The 13,673-nt window shown below is 50.3% G+C and overlaps 1 protein-coding gene and 1 non-coding gene across 2 annotated transcripts in view; one reads left to right on the forward strand and one right to left on the reverse strand.

Annotated features, from left to right (window-relative positions):
* Positions 1–13,673, forward strand: part of Prkar1b (protein kinase cAMP-dependent type I regulatory subunit beta) — a 121,863-nt gene that overhangs the window by 28,642 nt on the left and 79,548 nt on the right. The gene's annotated exons all lie outside the window — the stretch shown is intronic.
* Trnaa-cgc (transfer RNA alanine (anticodon CGC)) lies at positions 2,910–2,981 on the reverse strand. Its single transcript has one exon. It is a non-coding gene; the product is annotated as a tRNA-Ala (tRNA).

A 13,673-nucleotide genomic window follows, 5' to 3' on the forward strand; every position in this document is an offset into this window, starting at 1 on the left:
CCTCGGGAATCACACCAGTGCCAGAACCATGGGCTCCCAAGGCAGCAATGACTTCTGGAAAATACTGTGCTGTGTGCCCCTGGTCCTGCTCAGGAGAGCTGTCTTGTCCCTGGCAGCTCCCCACTGCCACCCTCAAATCCTAGGCCTGGATGCATGACTCCCACATGGTAAGCCGGTCCTGGAAACATACCGTGGTGCCTCTTTTTGCCCTCATCATACAGGGCTGGGGCTTTCTGGGAAACTGAGGCTGTGCAAAGACGCCCCCCCACCAAACCCCAATTCTTGCAATTAAGTCAGAAAGATTTCAGACGGGTCACTCGGAGCCACAGGCAGGAGTTTATTGAAAGGATAAGAAAAAGAAAAGGAGATACCTCCAAGGAGAGAGTGGGTCCTCTCAGAGAAGAAAGGGACAGCATGCCTCTCCTGCCCCCCAGTTTTATTGGGGATCCTGGAGAAGTTTCCAGAGAGTCCTGTCCAGGTTCACCTCTTGACATTTGACTGATAGTAGGATGACATCAGACTTTCAAGTCCCCACCGCCATGACAACTCTAGGTCATTTTGGCCCATGCTGACCAGTTTTGATTGGATTCTTAATCATACATTGTTACAGATTTTATGGCTAGGAGAAATTATCCTTATCTCCCCGAGTTCCGGGATCTGGTTTGTGTAAAGGGTCACAAACGTGTCCCCCTTCAGGGTAACTTGTGTTCCTCTTATCAACATTATTTTGGGCCTGCATTTCTCTGGCAGATAACAGGTAGTTTGCTGAGGAATGTGACATATCCTGTCCACTTAAGCCAGGCAGGGCTGCAGGTAAATTGCTTTTTGGAAAAGAAAGCATGTGGGGGTCAGTACTGTGGGCCAGGATTATAGAATTATTCCCTTAACCTCCCTGTTAGGCTGACTGTTCCAGCACCTTCCATATGCTAGGACCTGCCTGGCCCTTGCAAAGATGGACAAAAATACGTACCTCACTCTTCCACTTGTCCTTGGAGTCCCAGTTCATAGTTCTCAGGCCAGGGTGGCTGAGTCTTGGTGAGTAGGCGGGAGGCCAGGATGTTCCAAGAAGAGCGATTTGTGAGCTGCAGGGGTTCAAATGCTGTGGTTGGAAAGTTGATCATAAAAATACTTGGAAAACTCAGAAATTTTTGATAAAGCAAAAAAGTAAATATGTCCCCTGACACCTGACTCCCAAAGATAATCCCTGGAGCATTTTGGGACCGTCTTTAGGGTTACTTTCCTGCAAACACCCTCTCTCCACGGACCTTCACAGAACAGAATCTCATTCCGTACACTGTCATACCTTGGATGTCCTGAATCTCTTTCTCTGTCAATAAAGATATTTTAGTGTTTTTTTTAAAAAAGTCAATTTCTACAAAATTGCTATACTTTAACTGCCTTCCTACGATGGCTATTTGCATTTTTACTATTATAAACAGCCATTTGATGACCGGGTGGTCATCATTGAGTTCTTGTCCATTTATTTCTTCAAAATAAATTCCTTGACAAAGATCAAAGCATGAATAATATTTTAAAATTTACTTCTTTTTTAAAAAAATATTTTTGGTAAGTGTCTTCATTAGATCAACTGATCACGTTTTATTAAAAATTCCAGACAAAATCCAAATAACACACAATATTTAAGAAAAGACTCTTTGTTCTACTCCCCAAGGAACCACTAGCAGTGGGCTGGGATGGTCCTTCTAGGCTATTCTCTGGGTTTGCATGCATCTCTCCACCTAAGCTTACATGGGGACCGACAGTATGGTACACACCAGTAATCCCAGCAACTCAGGAGGCTGAGGCAAGAGGCTTACAAATTTGAGGCCAGTCTGGACAACTTAGGGAGGCCCTGTCTCAAAATTTAAAAAGGGGGGTGGCTGCGGATGTTGCTCAATGGTAGAGCATTTATTTAGCATGTGTGATGCTTAGGTTAATTCCCAATACTACAAAACAAAACAAAACAAAAAAATGAAGTATGCATGTGGGAATCCTTCACCCAACATCAGGGCATGCTCCATGTACCGAGCTATGAACGCTGTGCTGGGTATACTGATGATGCTCTAGGAGGCCTTCTAAAAGTGTAGATAGATCTCTTTTTTTTTTTTTTTTTTTTTTTTTTTTTTTTTTAGCATTTGCAGTGTTCCTTTGTAAAAATGAATCAGAGTTTTTTTCACCTCCCCCTTTGCCAAGTTCTCCTAGGTTTCTGATATCTGATGTTACAGTGTTTCCTTGAAGAGCGAAGCACAGAGTTTTTACACAGCAGACTTTCCCAGAGTGGCTCTGGGTCCAGGAGATTGGACTCTCAAATCCTGCAGGGTGTGCAAAGGCTTTTATAAAGTACATTTTTGCCATGTTTTCACCCAGAATGGCCAGTGGGCGGCCTGCAGGAGCTCTGTGTAGGGCTGAGATTCCTGACCTCTCACATTGCTGTAGAGAATCCCCCTCTGCCCACTGCTCCTGCCAGCTTGGTCCAGAGTGTCCTCTGACCCCTGAGCTTGAACCCTAAGCTTGGTCCACAGCAGCTGGTGTAGTATGGTGCAGAGCTATGGTTTAATCGATCCTTGTTGTACCTGTGACTGCCAGAATCCCAGGAAATATTACAGGGTAGGGACTGTGGCACTGAGGGGCACGTTGGGCAAGGACAGCATGCAGTCAGTCCCCTTGTTCTCTCATGCTTTCTGTGTGCTAGAAGGGTCCACATGTGGCCAGTACTCATGTGGAGCCCATGATATCCCCACCCTAGAAGTTATTTATGTTCAAGGAAACACGGAGTCATTTTCTCCGATTCCTGGGTTGTGCAGCCTCCTTGGAAGTTTCTGAACAAGGTAGTATCCTGAGCTATTTTGCTCAGGGAGAAGGATTTAGGCTCAGAGTTGTTTTTTTTTTTTTTTTTTCCTTTTTTTTTTTGATGGTGCTGGGGATTGAACCCAGAGCCTTGTGCATGCGAAGCAAGCACTCTACCACTGAGCTACATCCTCAGCCCTAGGCTCAGATTTAAAGAAGACTGTTCAGCAAGATCCCCCATCACTGGAGGCCAGGGGTGACCTCCCACCCTGAAGGCCTTCAGGCTCTAGTGAGGGGCAGTAGGGAGGTAGGCCTCCCAAATATACTCACAACCCAACCCCTGGGGCCTGGGGGTGCCTCCTACATAAGCATGAAAGGACTTTGCAAATGTGACTAAATCGAGGGTCCTGGTGGGAGATGATCCTGGATTCTTCAGGCATATTTTGAAAACTGTCCCATGTGTCCTTGCTGGCGGGGGGGATGGGGAGGGGCTGGGCAACACACAGAGGAGGAGGATGTGGGCCCACGCAGGCCGGGTGGGGCACTGTGGCCTCGAGTCACAGAGAAGCCACAGGAAATTGGGGGAGGCGGGAGGGCTTCCCCTGGAGCCGCTGGAGAAGCATCGCCCTGCCCACACCTGGGTTCCTACCCCCTGATTCTGATTTTGGACATCTGGACAGTTGAGAGGAAAAAATTTGGTTATTTTAAGCCCCAGTTCATAATAGTCAGGGCAGCCCTGGTCACCGGGGCTAGGTGACTGAAGTGTTGTATCTATTTTAAGTTGAATTTAAACATCCATTTACAGTGTAATTTAAGTTTAGATTTTGAATGGGTGATACATTCACATGTTAAAATTTCAGTAAGTGTAGAGTGAGAGCTCTCATCTGGAGACTGCCTGAGGACCCTTGCTTGACCCTGCTGGGCCTCCCAGGACCCTCTGTGGCCCCTCTGCACACAGACCCAAGGGCCAGGAATCACCTGTTTCATGGCTCACTGTCACACAGACCATTGGTAATGAAACTTCAAGTCCTCAGGGGAGGGGAGCTGAGTGACTGGGCCTGGGGTCTTATTGGCCCTGCTAACTCACTTTTATTTGGGGAGGCAGATGCTGGGGAACCCAAGGGTACTTAACCACTGAGCCACATCCCCAACCTATTTTTTATTTTATTTAGAGACAGGGTCTCACTGAGTTGCTTAGTGCCTTGCTTTTGCTAAGGCTGGCTTTGAACTCGTGATCCGCCTGCCTCAGCCTCCCGTGCTGCCACCGTGCCTGGCCTAACTCATTTTTGTGCCAAATGGAAGGAGTCATCTCTGGATGGCCAAAGCATGGTGGGCACTTCAGCTGACTGGGCCACCCCAGTGCCATGCGCTCTCGCATAACCAGGCAGCAAATTCAGCCCAGTCTTGTCCTTTGTAGCTGAGAGGCAGGTGGCAATGACACCCTAGAATTGTGAGAGGGGCTCGCTGGATGCAGAGGAAGCAGATGGCTTGATGAGAGACTGTGCTTTCAAGGCTGGCCCGAGGAGGAAGCGCTCTCTCAGGGCGTGTCCGTCTGTCTCAGGTCTTCTATTTTGTACTGAGGAAAGCTCACTTTCCATATCGAAATGCTGGGCTCCTTTTTCTGGCGACAGTCTCTAAAGAAGCAGGCGGATGGCTCAGGACCTGTTCCAGAGGGTGTGGTCAGGGAGGCACTGTCTCTTGACCTTTCACATGATGTCTCCCCGTGCAGCATCCAGAGCCTTTGCTTTTTTTCCACTGTTCTAGAAGCTGGGCTTCACGGCTCTGTCTCGCCTCAGCTGTGGTTTGGCAGGTCCAGCAAAGTTCCTTCCAGGTTTACGGGGTGTCTGGCACGCCCTGATCTCGGGCTGCCTGCGGCTCCTCTGCTTCCCTGCGTGGGCAGAATAAAGCAGAATATTCCTTACAAAGGAATCCGCTTGCGGGCGAGCACACCTTCTTGCCTAACGACTTTGCCCTCCAAATTTAGATTCAAGACAAACCCATTCTCATGGGCTGGGTGATTTTACTCTTGTCAATTTATAACGGTGTCTTTTTACATTGCACCAGAGATACTTAAGCTTGGAGAAGGGTGAAGATTATCTTTAATTAAACCCTCTATTTAAAATAAGATAATGCAGAGTGGTTGTGGGGGGAGGCTAATTCTCCCAAGCTTCCTGCTGTCTCTTGCAGGATGTCAGTATTTCCAGTCTCGCCTTACTGAAGGCTCTCGGCAGCCCTCTGAATGGTGCCCCAGGAGCATAGGGTGAGCTTTGCAGCCTCTGTACCCTCCTTGCCCTTTCCCAAGGACACACGGTCCACTGGAAACAGAGCCAGGGTTCCATCCTGTTGTCCAAGAATTATCAGTGTGGGGGTCTTCATGTTCCAGGGTGAATGGTAGCTCCAGGGCACGGGGTCTGGCCTGGTGGGTGTTGGGGCAAGAAAGAGAATCAGGAGAGTCCTGAATACAGAGTATGGGGCTGGAGTGGAGCCCTTACACACACATGCACACACTTACACACATAATTGTGCATGCACACACAATCTCACTCAGACACCACAATTTAAGGTGTGTCAAGACATCTTTTAAAAGGTGAGAGCTGAACACTGCCGTTTATGAGTTGTAACTGTGAAGTCGTTCTTTGTGCCTCGGTTTCCTTAAGTGTCAAATGAGGGTGATAAAACCCTGGAGGGTTGGGGTGAGGATGTAATGCAATTAAAGTCCATATGTGTGTTATCATCACCATCATAGTCGTTATCATCATCACCATCGCCATCACCACCATCTGATCATCACCATTGCCATCACCCTACTCACCACCATTATCATCATCATCATCATCGCTGTTGTCATCATCACCATTGTTATCACCACTATCATCTTCATTGTCATTACCTCTACCGCCATCATCATCACCACTGTCGCCATCATCACTATCACCTGCCTCTTAGGTCCCTGGGAGGTCATCTTATCTCCTATCTCAGTGTAAAGAAGAGAGCTCCAAGGCTCCGTGAAGGGAAGGCCCTTGTCCCTGTGCCAGGCCACATAGCAAGTGTCCAAGCTGGGACTGGAACACAATACCCTGGGCCTGCCCCTTCACGGCCCCTAACAGTCACATGGCTCCTAGGGAGGGCCTGGGGATGGCTGACAGCCTCTCACTGGGTGTTGACTGTGAGCAGCAAGAGTAGATTCTCACCCCTCCCATTGAGGCCCTGGGCAGTTAGTTCTTGGCTGGGGACAGGAACAGCCCCAGAAGTTGGCCCCTGGGTGCTTGGGAGTCCTGGGATGTGTCTGAAGCATCTGTTTCTGGCCTGGGAGGTTTGTACTTCAGGCCCAGGGGAAGGAGACAGAGGCTCCTGGGCTCCATCCTGGCCCCTTCACAGCTGCCCTGATCGGGGTGTCTCTAGAGGGAACACCGTTGAACCCCTGGGAGCCAGGAAGTGTGCTAATTAGGCAGCATTGCCTGGGTTTGCGCTGTGCATTGGGCCCTCGGCCGGGACCTCTGTAGGAGCTGCCAGAAGGGCAGGCAGGTGAGGGTGTCTCGCTCTGGGGCGGCCTCCCTGGCAGCAGCTCCTGCTCTCTGCTGCTCTAATTAAAACAGACCTCTGGCCTGAGTGCAGCACCGCTGGCCACGCAGCTGGCTCTCCTGCTATCTGTTGCTGTCTCTCTTCCTCCCACCCGCGTATCTTTGTAGTCTGTTTTTTTCCACAAATTGGCTCCAGGCCTTAGGTGATGGGAAAAACATATTGTCTGCCCAGTCACATGCAGCCTGAAGGAGCTGTCTCTTTGCTGCTCTGAGCCTTTTCGGTCCCTTTTCTCCAGCCTGTCTTGGGCTTTGGGACTTTGTGCTTCCCTTTCAGGCAACATTCAAAAAAACAAAATTTGCATTTTGGAAAACGCAGGGCCTCATCCGAGGAGAAGCTTATTGGCTTGAACATGCAAAAGATTTGATTTTCCTCTGGCACAAAGCCAGGCTTGCTGTAGACAAGAGGTTAACAAATCTTCAGTTTTAAAGGCCAGAATCCAGTGGGAGGCCGAAATCAGAGCTCTGGAGCTGGCATGGGATGATGGGTCTGTCGCCAGTTCCACCGTCCTCACCTGCATCGTCTTGACGGGGCCTCTCCACTGCCCTCTGAGGCTGGCTTTGTGGGACAGATGAGGCACAGAGAGCCTAAGCAAGCAGCTCAGGGCCACAAAGCTGGGAGGAGAGGAGGCTGTGACTTGAGCCCAGACTCTGGGCTGACTTGTCTTCCCCCCCATGAGTGTACACAGCTCATTTCCCTCTCAGAGGATAGCAACAACCTTTTGAAGAGAACAAGAGTTTTCCAAGTGCTCAGAATTTTCCAGGTGATGGAGCTGTTGTGTGGATTGGGAATTGTGGCACATGTTCAATCTCTGTGAGGTTCTCCATTTGAAAGGACTGTCAGGGTGCCTTATATTGAAGCACAGGAGACGGTAACAGTGTGGTCTTGTGCTGCATTCAGTTCCTGGGTTTGGGGTGAGAGGAGCAATGGAGTGCCCTCATCCTGAGGGCCACCTGGCCTCGGCTGTGAGTCTTGCCCATGGCCTTGCTTCTTTGATACTTAAGGTTCTAAAACTTCTAGAATTAAATGGTGTGTACGTCTCCAGCATGCCAGAGACCCCTTTCCCAGCCATTCACCTTTTCAGGTCACACAGGTTGGATGACAGAGGCCCCCACTCCCACCATATGGACCTCTGAGTCTAGAGAAGGTGTGGGTGCTCATCACTGGTTGCTGAGAAAAGACCTCTCCAAGTCTATCCAGGCCTCAGGCTGCAGGGCCTGGACCCAGGGCCAGCAGACACTCTGCAGGGTGCCCCCTGGTGGTGGTCTGGGCCACTGCGCTTTTCTGGGGCAGGGGGTGATTGGCTTTCAGACTCTGGATCCTTGAGTCCCAGTACCTAGAAATAGCCTAGGTGCTACCAGTAGGGTGAAGAATTCACCAACTGGATGGGTGTGAGCTGGCTGTAAGGAGAGGTCTGGAGAGAAGGTGGCAGCATGGGGAGACCCTTGTCCATTGGGTTGTGTGCTAAAGACAGCACCTCCTCATTCATGTGGACCTTCCTGTTCCCCATGTGTCAGGCTCAGTGAAAGCAGGTGACCTGTCCAAGGCCACACAGTTCCCTTGGTGCCTAGATCAAGCCTCCTGATGAGTATGTACGCCCTCCTCCCGGCTCCCTGCAGAATGCGAAAACACTTGAATTTGTAACTCAGTCTTGGATGGTGCTTCCCAAGACCCAGGCAGGGACCATGAACCTGGCTGAGAGCTGTAGGGACATAGCCCCATGTGCCTCATGGTGATCTTGGGGGATGTGTCATGGGAATGTCATCCCCACTCCATGTGGGGAGTCTGACTCCCAGAAAGGTAGAGGGTCCCCCCCCCCAGCTTTGTGGCCAGCCAGAGTGTGAACCCTGGCTCGATGGCTATTGTGCTCCTCTACATGTCCCCACCTGGGACGTGGCCATCTCTCCTGACAGGGAGGCCCCTCAAGTAGGGACCAGTATTTAAAAAGTGAATTGCTACCCTTGTACTGGGGGTCGTCACTTGGGACCTGTCCATTGGATGCTGCAGGACCCCTGAGGAGAGGGAGCTTTCAGCTGTGCCTTCAAGGATGGGTAGTTTTCCAGGCAAGGCAGAGCAGGGAGACGTTCCCAGGGAGAGTGCTCATGCTAAGGTTGGAGGTTCTGGACAGGTGCCAGGTGAGCTGGGAGCTGGCTGGGTCACCCAAGGAGTGGAGCTGAATGACACTGCTGCAGCCCGTCGCCAGGGCTGCTCAGCAGGAAGCTGCTGTTTCTGGAAACAGAGGTACAAGGGGCAGATCAGAGCGGTGTGATATGTCTGCCAGTCAGAAATTTCTGGTGCGTTCCTCTTGGATATCGTCTTGTGTCAGCCCACATCCTCCCCTTATTCCTTTTGCAGACATCTGTGGCTCGCTGGGTCCAAGGGACGGTTTCACTTCTGAAGGATGTGTCTGGAAAGCTTGCCCTGACTCCTGCTGGCCCAGCTGCGTGTTAGGAGTCTGTTGGATCAGCCTCGTGGCTCTTGGGCCTGTCTACTAGGGAAATCATCTCACCATCAGGCCGGTTTCTGGGCTGTGGCCTGCTCAGGAGCCCTTTTTAGAAGGACCCCGTGCTGAGACCCGGGCTCTGTCATTGCAAATTTCTCATCTTTGAAGAGGGGGCTGCACTGTTGACTGCACCAAGCCCTAAAATGATGACCTTATTCTTTGAGAGCTATCCTGATGGCTGAGTTATTTCTTTTCTTTTCTCTGTCCTCCTCCTCCTCCTCTTTTTTGATACTAGGGATTAACCCTGAAGTGTTTTACCATTGTCTCACACCCCCAGCCCTTTTTAGTTTGAGACAGGCTCTCACTAAGTTGCTTAGGGCCTTGCTAAGTTCCTGAGGCTGGCCTTGAATTTGCAGTCCTCCTGCCTCAGCCTCTTGAGCTGCTGGGATTACAATCATGCACCACCACACCTGGCTTGCCTGAGTTATTTCTAAACTAACAAATTCAGGCTGTGATTAAATACATTGCACTTATTTTCCCAAGTAGCTGCTGGTCTTCTGACCTGGTCTATGACACTTTTTCTCATGAAGAAGTTTTAAATTTGTTCTGTGTCTTTCCCCTAAATTTAAAAAATGTGGTTAAATGTATATGACATAAAAATCCATCACTTTAACCACTCCTAAGTGGAGAGTCCAGCAGCATCTCCACTGTCTACCCCCAGTCCTTCTCATCTTCCTCAATGGAGACAGCATCCCTTAGACATTCATTCTCCAGATCCTCCGCAGCCCTTGGCTCCCACCATCCTACTCTGTACCTGTGGAGCCAACTGCTCTAGGGACCTCTTTGAGTAGAATCAGACAGTACTTATCCATCTCTAGTCTGTGTCAGAACCTCACTCCTTGTTATGCTGAGGATACTCCTGAAGCCTCGCTTAGATTTTCATCCTGGGGTCTGGTGGCAGTGGAGGGGTTGGGGTTCGGGTTTGGTCCTGTGGAGCTGAGGGGCCTGTAGCACCTGGGGTGGTGGCCCAGTAAGCTGTGAAGAGTCACCAACCAGGAATCCCTGGCCTCGTATATCCTAGCTTAGCTCTTTCAGTCAATGGTGTCTTGAGTTTCTAGACTTTTGAATTCTGTAGCCTATTGTTTTAAAATCTGGGGAACTAACATAGCATAGCTAACTCTGTGTTTGGGCAAGTAAGTGCTGCCCTCTGCATTCACATCATTTCCTCAGAGAGGGTGAAGAAACACCAGGGAGGCGTTGAGGACAGAGCCTGCGACGTGTGCACCTGGCTTTCTCACACTCGCCCCCTGCCCTCTCTTTCCCACTTGGCCTTGCCTGTGGCAGCAGCTCTGGGCAGGAGCCATGCATGGGTCCCCGTGCGAGCTGTGCTGCAGGTGAGGAATGTGGCTGTGTCCAGCCTGGAGGAGGCCCAGATCCACCTCCCAGGACTGCCTGGAGCTGCCTTTCCTGCATCGGGCAGCCTCAGTCCCCAGCACACTGTGCAGGAGGTCAGGAGCTTGGCCAGAGAGGAGAGACCTCCAGGCAGCCCAGGAAGGGCAGGGTGGCTCCCGGGGCCAGGAGTCAGGGTCTGAGGAACCAAAACCCCGCATCTTCCTTGAGCTTCCACTGTGAGCAGCCCTCCCCATCCCTGTTCACCAGCAGCTTTAGCAGGCAGGTTAGGGAAGGTGGTTAGAGAAGAGACACAGGCCAGCACATACACCCTGTTCTCCTAGCCAGATTTTCCCTAGGGGTTTGGCCTGGGGCTGTACTGGGTAGAAGGGCAAGGCCTTGTGTCTCCAGGTGGGGGTACACATTCCATCTGCTTACAGGTTTTTGAGGCTTGGACTTTCTGACCAGAGCTGACATCTGCTATCCTTCCCCTGTCTGAGTGTCCCAGGGGGGACAGTAGGGCACAGACCAGGGAAGCCAAATATCCCTGTAGGCCTAGGCCTCGGCTGACCCTCAACAAGGAGTGTGGGGGGGTGATGCCCAGGCTTGGCAGACAGAAGCCAACCTGAGCAAGATCCAATTTTACATCAGTCTTATTTCACGGGCCTGCCCTCTGGTCATGGGTAGCCACACCCAGCAGAGGCTCTGGAAGGACTTCTGTCAACCTCGTAGGGGCCTGCGGTACAGAGGGCTTGGGATGGCAGTGGAATATTATTGGATACCCTGGTGTCCCTCCCCTGCACCATTGACAGCCTTACCACTGGAGCCCAAGAAGGGTGGAGCCTTCCTTTCTTGTCACCAAGGGGGAAGCTGTTTGCTCAGGCCCCTTTTGGTCTCAAGGGGGCAGAAATGTCTCCAAGTGCCTCCTCAGGAAGGTCACAGGGCAGCTCCTCCTTTTCCTCCTGAATGTTGCTTTTTTCGTTCTAATAAAAATTCATAATCTGGAAGTGGAGAAATAGAGAGGAAAACAGACCACCCAAAGTGTCCCTTGTCAGCATCTCAGCATTTCCTCTACAGCTTTTTTTTTTCCCCTATGTTAAGTTTTTTTGGAGGGGGCAAAGGGGGGTACCAAGTATTGAACTCAAGGGCACTCAACCACTGAGCCACATCCCCCGCCCTATTTTTTTTTAATATTTATTTTTTAGTTGTAGGTGGACATAATACCTTTATTTTATTATTAGGTGTTGCTGATCATGGAACCCAGTGCCTCATGCATGCTAGCACGGAGCCACAACCCCAGTGCCCCCCAGCCCTATTTTGTATTTTATTTAGAAACAGGGTCTCGCTGAGTTGCTTATTAGCGCCTTGCCATTGCTGAGGCTGGCTTTGCACTCGTGATCCTCCTGCCTCAGCCTCCTGAGCCGCTGGGATTACAGGCATGCGCCACGGCACCTGGCCTGGGTTAACTTTTGAAGCTCAACTGCACCGATATCCTCCGGTTCCCTCCCATCCATGTCAGGCCATGGCTCGCCCATGGTGCCTGCCTGCGTTCCCATGGCAATGTGTGCAGCTGCCACTGATGTGCCTTCCTGTTCCCCCCTGGCGATTGTCACGGAGAGTCTAGCCTTCCCCAAGGGGACCAGAGTCTTTGGATTGTATCGGTCTAATGAGTTTTCAGTTAATCCTGCGAAGATGCCCAGGAGTCATTGTGAGGAAGGGGTGTCATTCTTTATTAGGTTAAAAGGCCTCCAAGATACTGTTTTTTAAAAACGTTTATCATGGAAAATTTCACAAGTATTCAAAGGAAGAGAAACTGGGGCACACACCACGTGGTCCCCCCAGGCGGTTCCCAGTCGTTCTGTTTGTCTTCTTCCCACCCACCGACCCCAGAAGCCACCCTCAGCCATCAGACAGTGTTGTCTGTGAATATTTCAGTCCAAGTCTGCTAAATTTCAATCTGGCTTCTTGTCCTTGTGGCGTCCCCACATCCGAGACGCATGGCAGGGTATCATGGCTGTTCCTTGTAGGGGCGCAGAGCTGCTGCCCAGGGTGCTGTCTCTGGAGTGGGCTGCCTGAGGGATTCACTTCCCCTTCAGGGGCTCAGTTGGTGCTGTCAAGGAGTGTCCCTGTGCAGTCCTCTGGGCTCTGTCTGCTGCTCTGGGGATTACAGGAAGGTGGCCTTTGGAGCAGGTAGCACTGTCAGAAAAGAGGCAGGACCTCCGGACAAGACACTGATTTTCATGTTTGACAAGCTGCTCACTGAAGATCTGACCCTCCCTGCTTCTCATCTTGTGGGGTGACAGCTGGCTCATGCTTGTCCTTCAGAAAAAGCAACAGTTGCTAAGAGTCGGGCAAACAAAGATGTGCTTTGACTCCCAGGAACAGCTGCAGGAGGGGGACAGCCGTGTCCTGTCAGCTGCTGAATCAGAATATTCAGGCTTCCTGAAATGGAGCTCTTTAACCCTTTGGCGCCACTGAGAGCTTCCTCTCCTCCCTGTCTCCCAAGAAACATCTTATTTTCTAACGGTCAAGCTTTCTTGCTTCTCAACGCTAGACATTAAAGTTCTCGGACTGAATTGAGGCTAATCTGGGTTATTGAGGAAGAGGAGGTCAGTATGATTCAGTCCTTTGTCCATCCATCCAACCTCCCACCATCCATCCATCCATCCATCCATCCATCCAATGATTCATGCACACATGAGTTCATTCATTTATAGATCCATCCATTCATCCATCCAGCTAACTTAGGCCTGTTACCCACCTACCATTCATCCATCCATCCATCATCCACCCATCCATTCAACTATTCATTTATACATTTATTCATTTACACATCCTTCTATTTATTTGTCCACTCACCACCATCTATCCATCCATCCATCCATCCAATTATTCAACCACATATGCATTCATTCATTCATCCACCCATCAGTTCATTCATTTATACATCTCTTTATTCATCCATCCATCCACCCATCTACTCACCATCCATTCACCCATTTATTCACTCACCTATCCAATAAATACTGATTGTGAGTCTTCTATGTGCTAGGTACAGGCAAATAAGGCCCATAAATGTGACAGGATTGAGAGGGGAACATGCAGATTGTTGCTCTTTCTTCCAAGAAGAAAGTGCCTCTTGGTTCCTACCCTCAAGGTGGGGGAGGGGAAGGTGGATCCAGAAAGCATTGTGCCCCCATAATTGAATCCTTGTCTTCCCAAGACTCATAAGCTGATTTTCTGACAGTGAGAAACCTGATTCCTTACACTCGTAGGGCTGTATCCCCACAAACAACCTTTTGTCTTCTCTTGTATGACTCCCAAATGCACCTACAAGGTAAGGCTGTGATTACCTTCATATACAGAGGAAGGAAACTGAGGTGAGGGAGACTCTCCTGAAACATGCTCTCATCCACCAGAGATCTGTGTGTTGATTGTGAATCGTGCATGGCCAATTGGAGAAGCGCCACAGTAA

This window comes from Urocitellus parryii, chromosome 9 (genome assembly GCF_045843805.1).
Source record: "Urocitellus parryii isolate mUroPar1 chromosome 9, mUroPar1.hap1, whole genome shotgun sequence".
Classification (NCBI taxonomy): domain Eukaryota; kingdom Metazoa; phylum Chordata; class Mammalia; order Rodentia; family Sciuridae; genus Urocitellus; species Urocitellus parryii.